Source organism: Drosophila suzukii, chromosome 3, assembly GCF_043229965.1.
Source record: "Drosophila suzukii chromosome 3, CBGP_Dsuzu_IsoJpt1.0, whole genome shotgun sequence".
NCBI classification, from domain to species: Eukaryota; Metazoa; Arthropoda; class Insecta; order Diptera; family Drosophilidae; genus Drosophila; species Drosophila suzukii.
In genome coordinates, this window is record NC_092082.1 from 40,606,230 (window position 1) to 40,625,562 (window position 19,333).

At 40.2% G+C, this 19,333-nt stretch overlaps 1 protein-coding gene across 10 annotated transcripts in view; it reads right to left on the reverse strand.

Annotated features, from left to right (window-relative positions):
* Nucleotides 1-19,333, reverse strand: part of l(3)80Fg (dnaJ homolog subfamily C member 16 l(3)80Fg) — a 554,754-nt gene that overhangs the window by 82,655 nt on the left and 452,766 nt on the right. The window lies entirely within an intron of this gene.

The window sequence follows — 19,333 nt, forward strand, 5'->3', positions numbered from 1 at the left end:
TCTTTTTAATTACCCTACTTGTTAATTTAACCATGGGTGAAAGTGAATTGAGTTTCACACAACACACAAATAAAACTTACTGTTTGCTTATCAAAAAAAGACTTAAGTCTATTTCGAACTATTCGAATTATTTTCCTACTATGTATACCATCAACCATAGCCCATTTTTGCCAAATTAAAGCGGATTTCAGACAGGGCCGGAAGACTTAAAAAAATTTTATGGGTTAAAAACTACCGGGTTTATCATTAAATATGCAAATAATTTAAATTCTTATGACGCAACTATGAACAACTATATCATTTAATATAAATCAAAATAAGCAAACCGTTGTCGCATGTAGACGTGTATTTATTGTGCTCCAGGAAAAAGTATTCAATAAAATCATAAAGGTGCAGTGACTGGTTAATAAATCTACTATAACGCGAAAAGACGCTTTCCGCGATAATATCGCGAATGTTAAAACTTAACACTGAAAACTCAAACTAGCTTAACCTCGATTACAATGAGTCTAAACGACGTTCGCTCACTACGTCAACGTAAGCAAGTCTCTGCAGCCAAAGAGCGCTGTATGTGCTCCAATGGAGGTATGCAATGACCTACGCTCATCATAAGTAACTAGCACCGCAATCTATTTAACAACGTCCACTGTAACAACAACAACAACCGCAACCGTATCGACTGTTTGTTTAACGACATCTTCAGTAACCATATCAACAAAAGCTAGCAGCGCATACATTAATACGTCTGCCGCTGCGCTGCCCGAAAAACAGAACAAAAACAAAGAACATGTTATGTTGGCTGTGCAGACTGGTATGGATCGCTACATCCAAATCAAAAGGAAGCTGAGTCCCCTAAATTCTCAACGCAAAAAAACCTGTGGTAATGCTAGCCTAGCTGCCTAGCCCATGAATACAAGCCGATTTAAAATCTTGACAGATGCCTCTGACGCTGAGGATGCCGAATCTACTGCAGTCGAGAAAATGAAGCCAAAGCCTCCGCCTATCTATATTTGAGAAAAAAGTTCCAATGTTCTTGTCAACAAAATCATCGAGCTTATTGGAAAGGATAACTTCCACATAATACCCCTTGTAAAGGGCAACATTCAAGAAACGAAAGTTCAAGTGAAGTCTGAAGATATATACAGAGTATTATCGAAATACCTTGCCGAGAATAAAAAGAACGTTTACACGTATCAGCTAAAAAGCAGCAAGGGCCTGCAAATCGAACTTAAGGGCATAGAGTCCTGCAGAGATAACAATGGCGCTACAAGAGAAGGGATTTACCGTTAAGACAGTCTTCAATATCCTCAACAGGGATAGAAAGCCGCAGCCACTCTTTAAGGGAGAGCTCGCACCAGAAAATAAGCCCCTCAAAAATACGAAGTGCAGCCCATATACAATCTTCAGTTCCTGTTGCTCCGCAGAATTGCCCGGTGCGTGCAGTTTGTGGAGAGCTTATGACTCCGCACACTGCCCAGCGAGCAAAGATGACTGCAAATTGAACAAGGGAGAACGCTATAGTCGAGTACATCGACTATCAGATATATATATTTTATGGGGTCGGAAACGCTTCCTTCTGCCTGTTACATACTTTCCGACGAATTTAGTATACCCTTTTACTCTACGAGTAACAGGTATAAAAGGTGCACAGAGGTACAGAGGTTGCCCAGTTTATAAGGAGCTGAAAAGTCGCATCCATCAGAGAGGAACTACTGCCCGCACCCAAATAAATAAGTTGACAAGTCACGATCAAACCCTGAAGTCTTCTTCTCGACTGCAGCCAGGTCCTCATTAGGACCCAGGGGCTGCCTACACCTGTCTCAAAAAGTTAATTTCTGCAATCAGCATACCAAGAACCGAACACGGCTCAGCAGCATCAATCGCCGGAGCAGCCAAAAAGCAACTTTGAAGCTATGACTTGCAGCCTGCTACAAGGACTACGGAATTTATGTCGTTTATGCGCACAACCATGCAAGATTGAATGCGAAACGAAAATCTTCTGATTCAAATGCATGTCGGAAAATTTGAGCCTTCACCATGAAGGTTCGCATTAGTCGCTTAGTCGATTGCCTGTTGTTGCTCCATATTGAGTTCTGGCTGATGCAGCGAGTCTTCGTTGTCTTTGCTGCTCATAATAATTAACCTTTTAGCAGTCCTCAATTGTACACCACGTTATAGCTCAGGACGAAAAGAAAAAGGGAGCGACCAGACCTAGCAACGCATCGAAGCCACACAAAACCTCAGTTCACAAACTGAGTCCCCATCATACCAGAACTGGTATGTACCAGTCTTACCCATGGTCACACCTTAAAGTATCATGCCTAACGAAAGACTGAACTACCTCCTCTCCGACACGGCCATCCTGACATATACACGTCCTCGTGTCTATAATAACATCTGAATTTCATTCCAATTAATAATTTTTATTGAATGCTTCCGAAAAACTTAGCCACATAATCTCAAATCCATATAATGTTCATTAACATAACTTAACTTCTATTTTTAACATGTAGGCTATTTTAACAGATCTCTGTTATATTTTCTTATAAACCATTTTTTTTAATTTACATTTCCAAACAAGAGATCAATAAAACATCTTCAAATTATACATTAATCAGTTCAAATCGTTAATTCGTAAATCAAATTAAATTGTCCATCGCCCAAAAACATGGCTTCACAAATTCATCAACCAAATTACTCGTCCATCGCCCATAACTTGGCTTCACGAATTCATCAAATACATTTCTCGTCCATCGCCCATAACTTGGCTTGACGAATTCATCAAATACATTACTAGTCCATCGCCCAACACTTGGCTTCACGAATCCATTAAACACATTTGTAAAGCAACTCTCGTCCATCGCCAACCACATGACTTCACGAATTCATCAAACACATTACTAAAATACATTACTAAAGCAACTTTCGTCCATCGCCAATCACATGGCTTCACGAACACTCTCTTTTTCAACAGGTTTTTCCAACTGACTTTGTTCTTTGTAATTTACATCAAGCTCTTCTGGAATTTGCACATCCGGTAACTTTCGCAAACTTTCGTGTGGGTACTTGTAACGCCTATTGTTCTATGTAGACTTTAAAACATATCGGTCTCCGTACAGTACCTCGACCATTAAAAAGGGTCCTCTGAACTTTGGATCTAATTTCGTTTGCTGTCTCTCGCTGATTTTAAGCAGCACAAAGTCACCCACACAGAACCTTGTTACCTTAGCCTTATTTTTATCAAATTTTGTCTTCTCATATCTAGCGGCCTCCTCCATGTTCTTAGTGGCCAACTCCCTTGATTTAATCTTGTCAATTTCATCTTCGGTATCACTATTAGGTATCAACCCCAGTGGTCGCCCAACTTTACCAATCAAAAGTTCTAAAGGACTACACTTAGTGCTACGATTAACTGTACAGTTAAGAGCTAACTGTACATCCCCCAGTGCATCCTGCCACGATCTAGAGCTTGTCTCAACAGCCGTCAACAGATTCTTCAGTGTACTCATGACCCTTTCAACTTTACCGTTAGCTCGACTTGCGCCCGTTCCCGTGAAGCTGCGCGATCGGCAATTAAACGTGTTGGCACGCCAAAAATGGCAATCGAAGATTTCATTGCGTTTACACAAGTATTAGCATCCAAGGAAAAGGTGTGAAATAGATAAAAGTATTTTGTAAAAGCGTCGATGTGTACAATAATATATTCTTTACGATCACTTTTTCCGCTCAATTTTCCCGATATATCTATGTGAACAGTATGCCAAGGAATGCTTATTTTTGGAATTGGGTGTAATTCCATTTGAGGTTTTCCTGACGTACCCTTAGAAAGTCTGCATGTAATGCAATTCTCCACAAATCGTCGAACATATTTTGACATACCCGAAAACCAGTAATGATCGTACACTTTATCCAGTGTTTTCTCCCAACCTAGATGCATGATAGACTCATGTACCTGATTTACAACTGACCAGCGAAAAGTACGCGGCACTACAGGTAAACAACGAGTTCTTGAATTCCTCTAAATCGTTCTATACAAAACATTTGATCTAATTTTATAAGTGGCAACTAATGCCAATGGTAAATCGTCATTCCTCAACTTAGTTAAGATTTCAGATATTTCTGGATCCTTTTGTTGTTCCACTAGTATCCAGTTCTCCGATATTTCTGTTAAGTCAATTCGTTTTTCTTCTATTTTATTTGGTACTGACTTATTTTTTGGACACACCGGGTTCCTAGATAGAAAGTCCACGTGTGGCATACGTTTACCTTTTCTGTATTCAATTTCGAATTCAAATGTTTGTAGAAACTCCCACCAACGATAAATCCTAGGTGACAACTCGACTTTATTTCGAGAGGATTTGATTGAATTACAGTCAGTAAAAATCACGAATGGGAGAATTGGAGAAATTCCATGCAGATAGTGACGGAAATGTTTTACAGCATTCACGACAGCCAACGTTTCTAATTTATATGATGTATATCTGGACTCACAGGGGCTAGTTGCTCTGCTAATGGGGCTTAGAGTTTATGCGGTGCAAAAGGATGGCACCATACCCGATAGAGCTGGCGTCGGTATGCAGTTCTATCAAAATCTGAGGATCAAAAATAATCAAGACAGGCTTGTTTGTTAATACACTAATGATTTTACTGCGAATTTGTTCATGTTGTGTTTGCCAATCAAAACTATTCTTTTCAGATGTGAGAAAATATAAAGGCTTCATCAGTTGAGAAAACCCCGGAATGAATTGACGAAAATATGTCTTAGAGAAGCAACTGACTTCGGAGGAGGCAACGCCACTAGTGATTCTATTTTGTTAAGATTTGGACGTATCTCCCCCGCTTGTATCTCATAGCCAAGGTAGCGAACTGTAGTTTTCAAGCAAAAGCATTTTGAAATGTTAAAAGAGAATCCTGCCTTCACAAAAACGTCTAATACGAGTTTCAAACGCTCATACGCTTCTTCCTTCGTTTCTGAAACAATTAATATATCGTCCATATAAACAATTATAAACGAATGAGCAAGACTACCGAGTGTCTTTAATACAGATCTCTGAAACACTGAAGGTGCGTTTTTTAATCCAAAAGGCATCGCAAGAAATTCGTACTGCCCATCAGGAGTAACATAAGCTTTAGAATGTTGCTTTAGCAATGATATTAACATTTCTTGTTCACTTTCGACCATTTTAGTTTCAATCTAATCAAAATTAGTAGGCTGAGCGGTTTCACAAATGTTTACAACTTTAGTTTGAACAATTTTAAAATTAGCGTAGGAGACTTCTACTGAAAACCCTTGAGTCAATATTTCTCTGCCGATTACAATATTATTTTTCATACATTCGTCTGGTACTATATAAAAGAAAACAACCAAGGAATTGCCATCAATCATAATGTTTGATTCAACTTGTGCGGTACTGTAAGTATTGGCATTACCTATCCCTTTTAAAGAAATAACGCTATGAATCCTCTTACCAACTAATTTTTAAGAAACGCTTTCCTTAATTAATGAGCACTTAGCTCCCGAATCAAAGGAAATTAGAAACCTCTCAGCATTGACCAGCATACTCGATTGAGGCTCCACTATAGCGCACAGCTCCACTCTTTTTTCCGTTCTTACTCCCAATCCGGTATTCTGCACTTTTTTTTGACAATTAGTGGCTATGTGTCCCGGCTCCTGACATCTGTAGCACGTTACGTTTGTCCTTCCATGACGGGGCTGCCCTGACCGCCACTCCTTTCCAGTTGGCGAAACCTGGGATCCAGATCTACAGTCTTGCTTTTTGTGGCCTAGTTTTCCATACCGGTAAGATTTGATTTCTCCAGTCTTAGCTCGCTTCGCCTCTGGCGCTGAGAATACTTGCAGCTCCGCTTGCAGTTCCAGTCGATTGTTTACATCCGTTGTGTGTATCATTCATTGCAAACGCCGGTCGAAATTAGCCCTGACAGGCAGCCTTTCACCGTTGCTTGGACGACTATTAAGAAGATTTAAAATGACGGCGGCTGGCGTCTCAGAAGTCTCGTACCGCTGCTCTAACAATTGCCGGAACTGTTGCCAAGTTATTCCTGGGTAGCATATTTGAGACAACCATTGCGCCGCTGTGCCGTCCAAAGCTTTACTTAACGCCAAAATAAGAGCGCTGTCATTTAAAGGTTTTCCTCGTACGATTATGTCGACCGTAGCGCACCACTGCGTGGCGTCCACGCCAGCAACGTCCGGATTATACTTCGGCAAGCAAATCTCGCTAGTCTGTTGCAACTCACTCGCCGGCATCTGTAGCTTCTTAACCAGTTCCAGAAAGTTCCGGTTTTGTTGTTCTAACAGCGCGAAGACATCCCTCGAAGTTGTTTGGTTAGGGCCGAATCCCACTTCTGATGTCGGAAAATTGGAGACTTCTCCATGAAGGTTCGCATTAGTCGCTTGGTCGATTGCCTGTTGTTGCTCCATATTGAGTTCTGGCTGATGCAGCGAGTCTCCGTTGCCTTTGTTGCTCATAATAATTAACCTTTTAGCAGTCCTCAATTGTACACCACGTTATAGCTCAGGACGAAAAGAAAAAGGGAGCGACCAGATCTAGCAACGCATCGAAGCCACACAAAACCTCAGTTCGCAAACTGAGTCCCCATCATACCAGAACTGGTATGTACCAGTTTTACCCATGGTCACACCTTAAAGGTCATGCCTAACGAAAGACTCAACTACCTCCTCTTTGACATGCTGATCTCACAACAATCCAAATAATGACTTCCCTACGGATATCTACGTGGAACACTAACGGCGTTTCACAGCACAAACTTGACTTAGCTCAATTCCTACTCGACAATCACACCGGCGTAATGCTCCTTTCAGAAACACACCTTACAAACAAATACAACTTTCAACTACTGGGCTATTCATTATACGGAACTAATCATCCAGATGGTAAGGCACATGGTGCCTTGGTGCTAAAAACTACCTACAGGCCACATCTGTAAATATACAACTAAGTAATGGCAACCAACTTACTTTAGCCGCCGTATACTGCCCCCCTCGCTTCACTATAGCTGAAGATGGGTTTATGCAGTTATTCAACTCACTAGGAGACTTCTTCAAAGCAGCAGGAGACTACAATGCCAAGGAGACTTGTGACTCCAAAAGGAAAGCAGCTCTATAATGCCATTATAAAAGCCAAGAACAAGCTCAACTATCTTTCTTCTGGCAGACCAACATACTGGCCGGCAGACCCAAAGAAACTACCCGACTTAATAGACTAAAAATCTGATAAGCGCCGAATGCCTTTCGGATCTTTCATCTGATCACTCGCCTGTCCCGGAGTATGTACTCGTCTCTGCAGGTCGAGCTTCAACACCTCAATCTAAAAATACACAACGCAACCAAAAGAAGACAAGCCTACAAATCAAACAGCTCGTCCTCGAAAAGCGACGATTACGTCGAGAGTGGCAATTCCACAGATCGCCATCCGCTAAAAAATGCTTAAGACATGCCTCACGTCAACTCACTAAAGCTTCGGGGCAAGAATAAATATATGCCCAGGGCCGCTACATAGAGCAATTGTCAACATCTAGTACTAAATAGTCACTATGGAGAGCTCACCCAACTCTAAGCTCACCAAAAGAAACTGTGATGCCCATTAGAAATCCCACAGGCGGCTGGGCGCACAGCGGTGCAGACAGAGCCAGCACGTTTGCTATCCACCTTGAAAACGTCTTCCAACCAAATTCTCCCACTAGCACGTTCACTTTGCTGACTTTACCATATGAGCCTCAGCTTCTACACGAGCCAATTGAGTTTCGCTTAAACGAAACGTTAACATCAACAAAAATCAGCTGAATCCAAAAAATACCCGGGCTGCGACCTCATAACCCCTAAAATGATCATTGAGCTTCCATATTGCGCGGTTTGAACTATCACCCAGCTTTTTAATGCCATCGCAAAACTTGGCTACTTTCTAGTGAGATGGAAAAAGTCAATTATAATAATGATAGCAAAGCCGGGAAAAGACCACACAATCCCCACGTCGAATAGACCAATAAGCCTACTTTCATTCTTATCTAAACTCTTTGAAAAATGAGTACTGACTCGGATAAACACACACCTAATAATCCAGGAAAGAATCCCGTCACATCAATTTGGGTTTAGTGAAGGGCACGGAGCAATTGAGCAGGTCAACCGGATCCCGACAAGCACACGACTAATAAAATCCACGTTTGCTGGTGACACAGCTATTCTTAACCGCTCAAAATGCCCGATGAAAGCAACTGCGCAGCTATCTCTTCATCTGGTCGATGTCGAAAAATGGCTATCAGATTGGCGAATTAAAGTGAACGAACAAAAATGCAAGCACGTTACGTTCACCCTGAACAGGCAAAGCTGCCCGCCGCTCACGTTAAAGAACACTTTACTCCCACAAGTAAACGAAGTGACGTATCTAGGAGAACAATTCGACAGAAGACTCACATGGCGCCGGCACATTGAAGCCAAAAGAACACACCTAAAGCTAAAAGCAAGCAGCCGGCACTGGCTTATCAACGCTCGGTCTCCCCTTAGCCTTGAATATAAAGTCCTGCTATATAACTGGGTACTTAAACCTATATGGATGTACGGCTCCCAGTAATGGGGGAATGCCAGCAATAGCAATATTGACATAGTCCAGCGAGCTCAGTCGAAGATCCTTAGAACAATCACCGGGGCACCGTGGTACGTTCGCAACGAAATCACACATCGTGACTTAAACATTCTATCAGTCAAAGAAGTGATCGCAGAACAAAAGAAAAAGTACTTTATCAAGCTATCTTTGCACCTTAACCACCTGGCGAGAGGTCTAACAAGGTTGAGCAACCAATGGTTGGTATGAACCAAAATCAATCAAAAATAAACAACTTTTAAACAACTCCTCAATCTAGTTCGATATATTTAATGGTATTTTTCAAGTTGATACGTAGGTTGCTATATAAACATCTGGCATATAAATTAAAATGAGAATATTTATTATCAACAATAATTTTTTGGTTTTTTAATGTATTCTCCAGCAAGATTTATACACTTGCATGAGCTCAAACCAATTGTCAAGGCCATTTTTTTTACTCCGATTGAGACACCTCCAAAATATGGTTTTTGAACGCTTCAACAGAATCTCCAGGCGACGAAAATAGTTAACAACTTATTTTTCTCTTGATGTGCGGAAATTGAAAGAAATCATTGAGTGCCAAATCAGGGCTGTATCAGGTGATCCATCGATTTGACAACCATTTGGTTTAAAGTGATTCTTCTACGATTTGGCTCGTCTTTAAGGACCCTCTATTGCTGTTTTTCTCGGGACAATATGCATAGAATCATGATTCGTCGCCTGTGACGATCTTTAAGACTTTTTGTGAAACTGCGATTGTATTTTTGACATAGTCCAGCGAGCTCAGTCGAAGATCCTGAGAACAATCACCGGGGCACCGTGGTACGTTCGCAACGAAATCACACATCGTGACTTAAACATTCTATCAGTCAAAGAAGTGATCGCAGAACAGAAGGAAAAATACTTTACCAAGCTATCTTTGCACCATAACCACCTGGCGAGAGGTCTTACAAGGAGCGACCGACTTGAGGGACGCGCAACTAGAATTCAGTCTTAGTTTACTGTTGATTAAATTTTAATGTTAAGATTCGTAAACTTATTGTTAGTCTCAAAATTAAGAGAAGATTCAATAAATAAAAAACAATGTTAAAAAAAAATATATATAAATCCGCCAGCCAAATGCTTGGCGGAAGGATTTTGAAAGAATTTTTCGGAAGTTAACAGAGTAACAACAGAGGGAAATTCGAGTCCTTGCAGTTTTTTCGGAAGTGAGTCTTGTAACAGGTCTGAGAAATTCAAATCCGTTTGAATCATTCGGAAATGAGCCTTTATAATGTGTTTTTTGTTCTTGCTAAACTAGCGGGTCCTTCAAAAGTCTTATCTCGAGCTTCTTAGTACACCAATAGAATCCCCAAGACCATAAAACCAAAAAGCGAGTCAGACAAACCCAAAAGCAAGGGGAAAACATTTTCATTTTGGAAAGTCCCCCAAGATCTTGTTTTTGAAATAACTTTTGAACGGAACATCGGCTTTAAACAAATGAGGTGTGCTTCGATGCGTATTTTCATTAAGAGTAAAACTGGCCCCAACAGCTTCAATATTTAAAATTTTCACTTTTAAATTCACCGCTCGTTCTTCCAAACCAATTGAAATCTAACTCCTACAAGCCGCCAAAATCTGTGACTTTTACAGTTTTTATGCTAGAAAACAAATTTATGCTGCTCTCTTCAATACCTATCACAACAAACCGTACACAAAGTCTGTATAAACTCTGACACCTCGGAAGCTAGAAAGTTGGAAGCGGAAGCAATCGGAACATAAGTTAATAAGTAATCACCCGCCCTCCGTATATAGCAAGAATATCATCAATGAAAGAAGTAAAAATTTAAAAAAATATAAAGAGGTATAGTTAGTTGGCTAAGTAACGGGTGTCTGATAAGTCAAGGGAGTCGACCAAAGCTTTCTCTTTTGTTGTGCTGATAAATGAGTAAAGTCAATTTTGAAATTGCGTGGATAGTTTTCATATCATGGGTGTAATACAAATCTCCAACGGCTTTTGGGACGGAGGGTATGAACCAAAATTAATCAAAAACAAGGAAGAACGCTATAGTCGAGTACCTCGACTATCAGATACCCGTTACTCAAAGGGAAATGGAGATATGCAAGCAGCAAAGCGAGATTAAAATGCGCCACATACCGGCGGTAGACAGATTTAAGCGTTATGGGCGTTAGAGTGGGCGTGGCAAATTTGTTTTTGAATCAATCGATAGGTATTGACGACACCAATACATTTCAGTTAAAATTTTTTATCTAGCATGAAAATTGTGGGCGTCACAGATTTTCGCGGTTTGTGGGCGTTTAAGTGGGCGTGGCAAACTTTTTTTAGGTCAATCGATAGGTATTGATGAGAACAATACATTTCAGTTAAAATTTTCTATCTAGCATCAAAACTGTAGGAGTTACAGTTTTGGGCGGTTTGTGGGCGTTAGAGTGGGCGTGGCAGTCTACTGAAACAAACTTGCGCTGCGTAAGAAGCTCAGGAATCTGTACGCCAAATCTCAATGGCCTAGCTCTCATAGTTTCCGAGATCTCAGCGTTCATCCGGACAGACAGACGGACAGACGGACAGACGGACATGGCTAGATCGACTCGGCTAGTGATTCTGATCAAGAATATATATACTTTATGGGGTCGGAAACGCTTCCTTCTGCCTGTTACATACTTTCCGACGAATCTAGTATACCCTTTTACTCTACGAGTAACGGGTATAATAAACCACTTTTAAACAACTCCCCAATCTAATTCGATATATTTAACGGTATTTTTTAAGTTAATACGTAGGTTGCTATATAAATATCTGGCATATAAATTGAAGTACGAATATTTATTATCAAAAATAATGTTTTTGGATTTTTAAAGTATTCTCCAGCAAAATTTATACACTTTTGCATGGGCTTAAACCAATTGTGAAAGCACTTTTTTCACTGCGATGGAGACACCTCCAAAACATGGTTTTTAAACGCTTCAACAGCATCTCCAGGCGACGAAAATAGTTAACAACTCATTTTTCTCTTGATGTGCGGAAATTGAAAGAAATCATTGAGTGCCAAATCATAGCTGTATCAGGTGATCCATCGATTCGACAACCATTTGGTTTAAAGAGATTCTTCTACGATATGGCTCGTCTTTAAGGACCAACACACTCTATTGCTGTTTTGTCTTGGGATAATATGCATAGAATCACGATTCGTCGCCTGTGCCGATCTTTAAGACTTTTTGTGAACACCGCGATTGTATTTTTCCAAAAATTTATATGCACCAATCCGCAGCAACCCTTTTTGGATTGTCGAATTGTGCAGGATTCAACGAGAACAAACGTTTTTTACGGACGGATGTTAATGCAATATCGAATGTATGCTGGTGGTGGAAGAAATGCCCAAGAATGACAAGAATGACTCGGCATCAATGTACTCTGGCACAACGACTGTTTTTGAACGACCTTCACGACCTTCGTCTTCAAGCGAGCGTCGTCCACGGTTGAGTTCATAAAACCAGTTTATTACAGTGCCATATTTGGGTGCTTCATCGCTATACAAAGATTTAAGTAAATCGATGCACTCTTGTCGTGATAGTCCACGTCTAATGTTGTGAAAAATGATTGCACGAAAATGTTCGCGAGTTTGTTACATTTTTCAGCCGAGGTAGGTTTTTGATCAATCGTTAATCGATGTCAAACGTTGTATTGAGCACTCATCGATAAAAGTCCAATTTTTTTTTGGGAAAAGGCCAATTGATCCTAATATGGCTTCAAGTGACCCAAGCCAAAAACATCAATAGCAGCCGCTTAATAATTTCAGTGGAGATTGTAAAAACTTTATATTTGCGGCGAAGTATGTATAAAATAATTTCAGCACTTTATCAATTTTTTGCGAACCGTCTTCTGCAGTTTATAAATAAAGCTCATTTCACCTAAATAAACATAAACATCTGGCGAGCCCAATATTGCATTTTTTTGACCCTTGAGAATCTCAAAACCCCTTTCTAACATGAAAGGAAGCTAACTTAGGCAAGCCGAAGTTTATATACCCTTGCAGGTCGTTCCTATGGGAGCAATGAGCTTTTCGATTCTTAGAAAACTCAAATATAATCACAGAAATTTTAAGACAATGTTACATTTCTATTTTCCAGCGCACACGTTTTGCCGAATTGTAACGGTTTTTGTATTAACTAATTTTGCGATTTTTCCTATGGTAGCTATGATACGTCAGTTCAATTTTTACCAAATTAGCTTTCAAACTTTAAAGCAATGAAAAATGCTATAAAGCAGAGTAGAAGAGAATATGATCCAAAATAACAAAGCGATATTTATTTTCCAATTCTTTTCCCATTATTTATCCGGTCGTTCCGTTTGAAATTCTTAATTACTAAAAGAATGATATTCTCAAGAGTAGAAGATAAAAACAAGAAAGATCGCTATAGTAGAGTATCTCGACTATCAGGTACCCGTTACTCAGCTAAAGTGACAAAAGGGAAATGGAGATATGCAAGCAGCAAAGCGAGATTGAAATACGTCACCTACCGGCGGTAGATAAATTTAAGCGTTATGGGCGTTAGAGTGGGCGTGACAAACTTTTTTTGGGGTCAATCCATTGGTATGGACGAGACGGGGGATGTGAAGGGCTTAAAAGAGTTAATAGTCCACTTAATGCGGTCAGGGTTCGAGATGTTGTCTATACTCTGGTCGTCAGGGCTCTCCTTTATGTAGAGGTCCTCCTCTAATAGAAGTTTAAGAGTTTCCTGACTGTCCAGCCGTATACCTCCGCCGTAGATTCTATGCTACTACAGAAATTAGCCCATGGTCTTCGTTTTGATATTCTAATTTCCTTTTTGTATAAGCTTAGTTTTGTATGGTATAAATTCCAGGAAGATTCGCTATTGTGTATTTAGCTCTATTGAAGTAAGATCTACACTCTCTTTTAAGGTTCGCCAGGGTTGTGTTCCACCGTAGGGCTTTGTGCTTTGCTTTGACTGTTCTGCTTGGGCAAGCCCTTTTTATGGCCTCACCGCAGATGTCAGTGAAAGTATTAACTAGGTTATCTAGTTCTTGACCGTTGAGTACGTGCGTCGGTGAAGCGTGTAGGTTCCTATTGAGGAGATTTATGTAGTATCCCCAGTTGGTTAATCCTAGATTAGTAATGTTCTCGGCGGGAGGACAGTCTAGAGTTATTGTAAATTCTATGCATCGATGGTCTGAGAATGAGTGTTCGATCCCCACCCTCCACGCTTATAGCTGGTTAAGTAGGGGTTCAGATATAAGTGTAATGTCTAAGACTTCCCTCATATTTCTTGTGATGAAAGTTGGGTCATTACCTTTGTTGCAAATGAATAGATTTAATTGAAGGAGATAGTCGCAGAGTAACTGACCCCTTTCGTTTGTGTTTGCACTTCCCCATTCCGTGTGGTGTAAGTGTGTCTTTGTAAGAATGCGGGTTCTGGTTTTACCCTTACCCTTGGTGTAAAATAGCTTGTATAGGGGGATTGATAAGACACAGATGTTGTTACAAACAATCCATGGCTCTTGAATGAGGACTACGTCTATGTTGAGTGTTGCCAGGCGGATGAGGAGGACAGCGGATGCTGCCTTGCTGTGGTGCAGATTAATCTGCAGGAACTCCACCACCATACGATGTTTCCGTAGAGGAGAACGTGCCTAAGCTTCCCTAGAAAAGAATTTTAACCTCAGGATCCTTCACAAGATCCAAAGAAGCGCAGAACTCTGCATCAGTGGGGCGCTCCGCACCGCCGCCACTGAAGCACTAAACACAGTTCTCGACCTTTAACCCCTGGACATACTTGCCAAAAGCTGGGCATCTGCAACAGCGCTGAGGCTCCGCGAAGCAGCGGCATGGACAACAGGCTCTACGGGTCACTCCAGTATCCTAACAAACCAGACATCTATAGCACATAGTACAGACTACGTTCCACCTATAGTCAACTTCAAAAGAAGATACAAGATCTTCATACCCACCCGTACTGACTGGGACAACCTCCCACACCAATTCGAAAACGCTGTCAACATATACACAGACGGCTCCAAGCTTAACTAACAAGCAGGTGGGGGAGTCTTCTCTCCCGAACTAGACATAAAAGTCTCATTTCGCCTACCAGACCACTGTAGTGTTTTCCAAGCGGAAGTCATGGCAATTCAGGAGGCTATCGCCCACCTGGACACACCAGAGCATCACGACATAGACATTTTCATCTTCTCGGATAGTCAAGCGGCCCTCAGGGCCCTCACCTCCTACACAACAAACTCAAAACAATCTCCGAACGCCGCAAATCTCTTAACGAGAAGGCCACTCATCTGAGAATCAACCTCATCTGGGTGCCTGGACACCGCAATATTGAGGGCAACTGCATAGCTGACGAGCTAGCAAGATAAGGGACAACCGCCGACATCCTTCGCGATAAGGACACGGTGGGATGCCCATGGTTACCTGCAAGCTCTATCTCAGGCAGAGACTGTACACTCTTTCCAACAACAGTTGGAACTCAATCTCAACATGCCACAATTCTAGACTCACATGGCCAAATTACAACTTGAAAAGAACAAAAACTTTCCTAGATGCCCTCACGGGCCACTGTCTTATAGGGACTCATGCGCACAGGCTGGGACTCAGTAACCACGACTTCTGCCGCAGCTGCAAACAGATAGACGAAGAGGAGAGCATTGAACACCTCCTATGCTTCAGCCCAGCGCATAGCCTAAAGCGCTTTCAAACCCTAGGAAGCTACACACTTCCGAACCTTGCGGCCATTCAAGGCGTAAACATTCAAAAACTCTTATGTTTCCTAAGAAGAACAAAATACTTCGCGAAAGCAAATACCCATGAGCTCACAAGGGGCCCAGTGTGGCCTAAATGTGGGGATTAGTATCTAATCCCCAACCACTCCTACCTAACCTAACCTAACCTTAGTGCAAATTATGAGTACATTTAACTTTTGTTTTGCATAAATACTTTTGACCACCCCTGTATATCTGTCTCGCTCGCACTTACGTAGAATCTTATAGTCTGAGAAAAAATTCCTCTTATGGGACGTTAAATCAAGTTTAGCTATGACCAATTTTATTGGTAAAAAACATAGACAACTTGCCCATCTCATTCGCTATTCAGTTTTAAGGCGAGAGAGATGCCAATCTTGTTTTGCCTGTGTGTCAAAGCTACCTGAAAAAAATCAAGGGGCACTTAAGGTTATCTCCAATTTTGTTTTCCAGGATAAGCATGTTCTAGAGTACGATGAATTTCTCTACGAAAGGCAACAGGGTAAAGGGGCGAGAAAAGGTGGATTAGGACAATCACAGTTTGTTGAGATTGTTTTAAAATTCGTTAATTGAAAATGCATCTTTTCGTGCTTTTCTTTTTAAAAGCAATTCAACAACTGTTCGAAGGCGAAAAACGTTGATAAAAGTGTTGGAATCATACTTTTGCTCCACGGCTGACATTTGGTCGACCAGGAAAAGATCCTACCACGGATTATATGAGGATCATTACATCTGACAGCATAGTGTTCGATGAGAATGCTAATCTGTTTAAAAGGTTTAAAATAATGAAGTTTTGTATTTTTTGTCTATAATTAGACTTCATTACATTTTTTTAGGTGCGTCACAGATTTTCGCGGTTTGTGGGCGTTTAAGTGGGCGTGGCAAATTTTTTTTTGGATCAATCGATAGGTATTGATGAGAACAATACATTTCAGTTAAAAGTTCAGTTTATTCTAGCATCAAAACTGTAGGAGCCACAGTTTTTGGCGGTTTGTGGGCGTTAGAGTGGGCGTGGCACTCTGCTGAAACAAACTTGCGCTGCGTAAGAAGCCCAGGAATCTGCACGCCAAATCTCAATAGCCTAGCTCCCATAGTTTCCGAGATCTAAGCGTTCATCCGGACAGACAGACAGACGGACATGGCTAGATTGACTCGGCTAGTGATCCTGATCTAGAATATATATACTTTATGGGGTCGGAAACGTTTCCTTCTGCCTGTTACATACTTTCCGACGAATCTAGTATACCCTTTTACTCTACGAGTAACGGGTATAAAAATGGTATATATACTTTTACAAATTCTTCAAAAAATTGGCCAACAGACAGGTTTTAGCGTGGACGTATGAGCGTTGTGGGCGTTAGAGTTGGCACCCTTTTGAAATAAACGTGCGCTGTCCCAGAACTTCAAGAATATGCAAGCCAAGCCCCATCTTTTTAGTTTTTATAATTGCCGAGATCTCAGCGTTCATACGGACCGACATACAGACGAACAGATGGATATGGCTAGATCGACTCGGCTAGTGCTCCTGATCAAGAATTTATATACTTATGGGGTCGGAAACGCTTCCTGCTAACAGTTTCAAACTTTTTATTTTAATATCATTAAGGAGCCGAAATTAATATTAAAAGCGGCTCGTAAAAGACATCATAAAATGGTTGCAGACATTCTGCTCTGCGATAGCTTAATGTGTTCCATTCCATTTTACTCCCACATTGAAAATTGCTTTTGGTTTTTATTTTATATATTATATATTTATTATATATTATTATATAATGTATTAAACATAGAAAGTGTGTAAAAAACAAAACTAATGATATTTTTCAGATACTTCATATTAAGAAACATTTGAATTAAAAGAAATTTAAAATTAATGATGTTTATTGAGGTACTTACAGAAAAACAATTAAAGGGAATAGATATGAAATTAAAAAACTTTATGATAATCAAGGGGCACTTAAGGTTATCTCCAATTTTGTTTTCCAGGATAAGCATGTTCTAGAGTACGATGAATTTCTCTACGAAAGGCAACAGGGTAAAGGGGCGAGAAAAGGTGGATTAGGACAATCACAGTTTGTTGAGATTGTTTTAAAATTCGTTGTCGAAACATTTTCGTCTTTGTCAATAATTGAAAATGCATCTTTTCGTGCTTTTCTTTTTAAAAGCAATTCAACAACTGTTCGGAGGCGAAAAACGTTGATAAAAGTGTTGGAATCATACTTTTGCTCCACGGCTGACATTTGGTCGACCAGGAAAAGATCCTACCACGGATTATATGAGGATCATTACATCTGACAGCATAGTGTTCGATGAGAATGCTAATCTGTTTAAAAGGTTTAAAATAATGAAGTTTTGTATTTTTTGTCTATAATTAGACTTCATTACATTTTTTTAGGTGCGTCACAGATTTTCGCGGTTTGTGGGCGTTTAAGTGGGCGTGGCAAATTTTTTTTTGGATCAATCGATAGGTATTGATGAGAACAATACATTTCAGTTAAAAGTTCAGTTTATTCTAGCATCAAAACTGTAGGAGCCACAGTTTTTGGCGGTTTGTGGGCGTTAGAGTGGGCGTGGCACTCTGCTGAAACAAACTTGCGCTGCGTAAGAAGCCCAGGAATCTGCACGCCAAATCTCAATAGCCTAGCTCCCATAGTTTCCGAGATCTAAGCGTTCATCCGGACAGACAGACAGACGGACATGGCTAGATTGACTCGGCTAGTGATCCTGATCTAGAATATATATACTTTATGGGGTCGGAAACGTTTCCTTCTGCCTGTTACATACTTTCCGACGAATCTAGTATACCCTTTTACTCTACGAGTAACGGGTATAAAAATGGTATATATACTTTTACAAATTCTTCAAAAAATTGGCCAACAGACAGGTTTTAGCGTGGACGTATGAGCGTTGTGGGCGTTAGAGTTGGCACCCTTTTGAAATAAACGTGCGCTGTCCCAGAACTTCAAGAATATGGAAGCCAAGCCCCATCTTTTTAGTTTTTATAATTGCCGAGATCTCAGCGTTCATACGGACCGACATACAGACGAACAGACGGATATGGCTAGATCGACTCGGCTAGTGCTCCTGATCAAGAATTTATATACTTATGGGGTCGGAAACGCTTCCTGCTAACAGTTTCAAACTTTTTATTTTAATATCATTAAGGAGCCGAAATTAATATTAAAAGCGGCTCGTAAAAGACATCATAAAATGGTTGCAGACATTCTGCTCTGCGATAGCTTAATGTGTTCCATTCCATTTTACTCCCACATTGAAAATTGCTTTTGGTTTTTATTTTATATATTATATATTTATTATATATTATTATATAATGTATTAAACATAGAAAGTGTGTAAAAAACAAAACTAATGATATTTTTCAGATACTTCATATTAAGAAACATTTGAATTAAAAGAAATTTAAAATTAATGATGTTTATTGAGGTACTTACAGAAAAACAATTAAAGGGAATAGATATGAAATTAAAAAACTTTATGATATTTTTAAAGAAGTACTTAAACTTCATTTAATGTTTCGTATGCTTCTAATTTTTGGAAATCCGGTCCTGGGCATATTGGAAGAACTTTTGGGTTACCATGTCGAATTCTGAATTTTTCAAAGCAAATATCTTTAAATCCCGCTGCAAGAAAACGATTTTGTAATACAAGCACTAATACATTTCTTGGCCTCTGTTCCACGTCAAGAGCATTATAAAGCGCAAAGATCCGGTTCTCAAAGGCTTTCTCACCGGACATCATTAGTTCTGAAATCTGAACCGAATGTAATAGTTTAATTTAACTCGTGAGTTCTATGAAGAATTTTTTGAAAAATTTTTTTCTGTGTAATCGATAGGTATAGATGAGAAAAATATATTTCAGTTAATATTTTATTTCTAGTATAAAAACTGTGAACGCCAGTTTTGGGCGGTTTGTGAACGTGGCACCCTGCTGA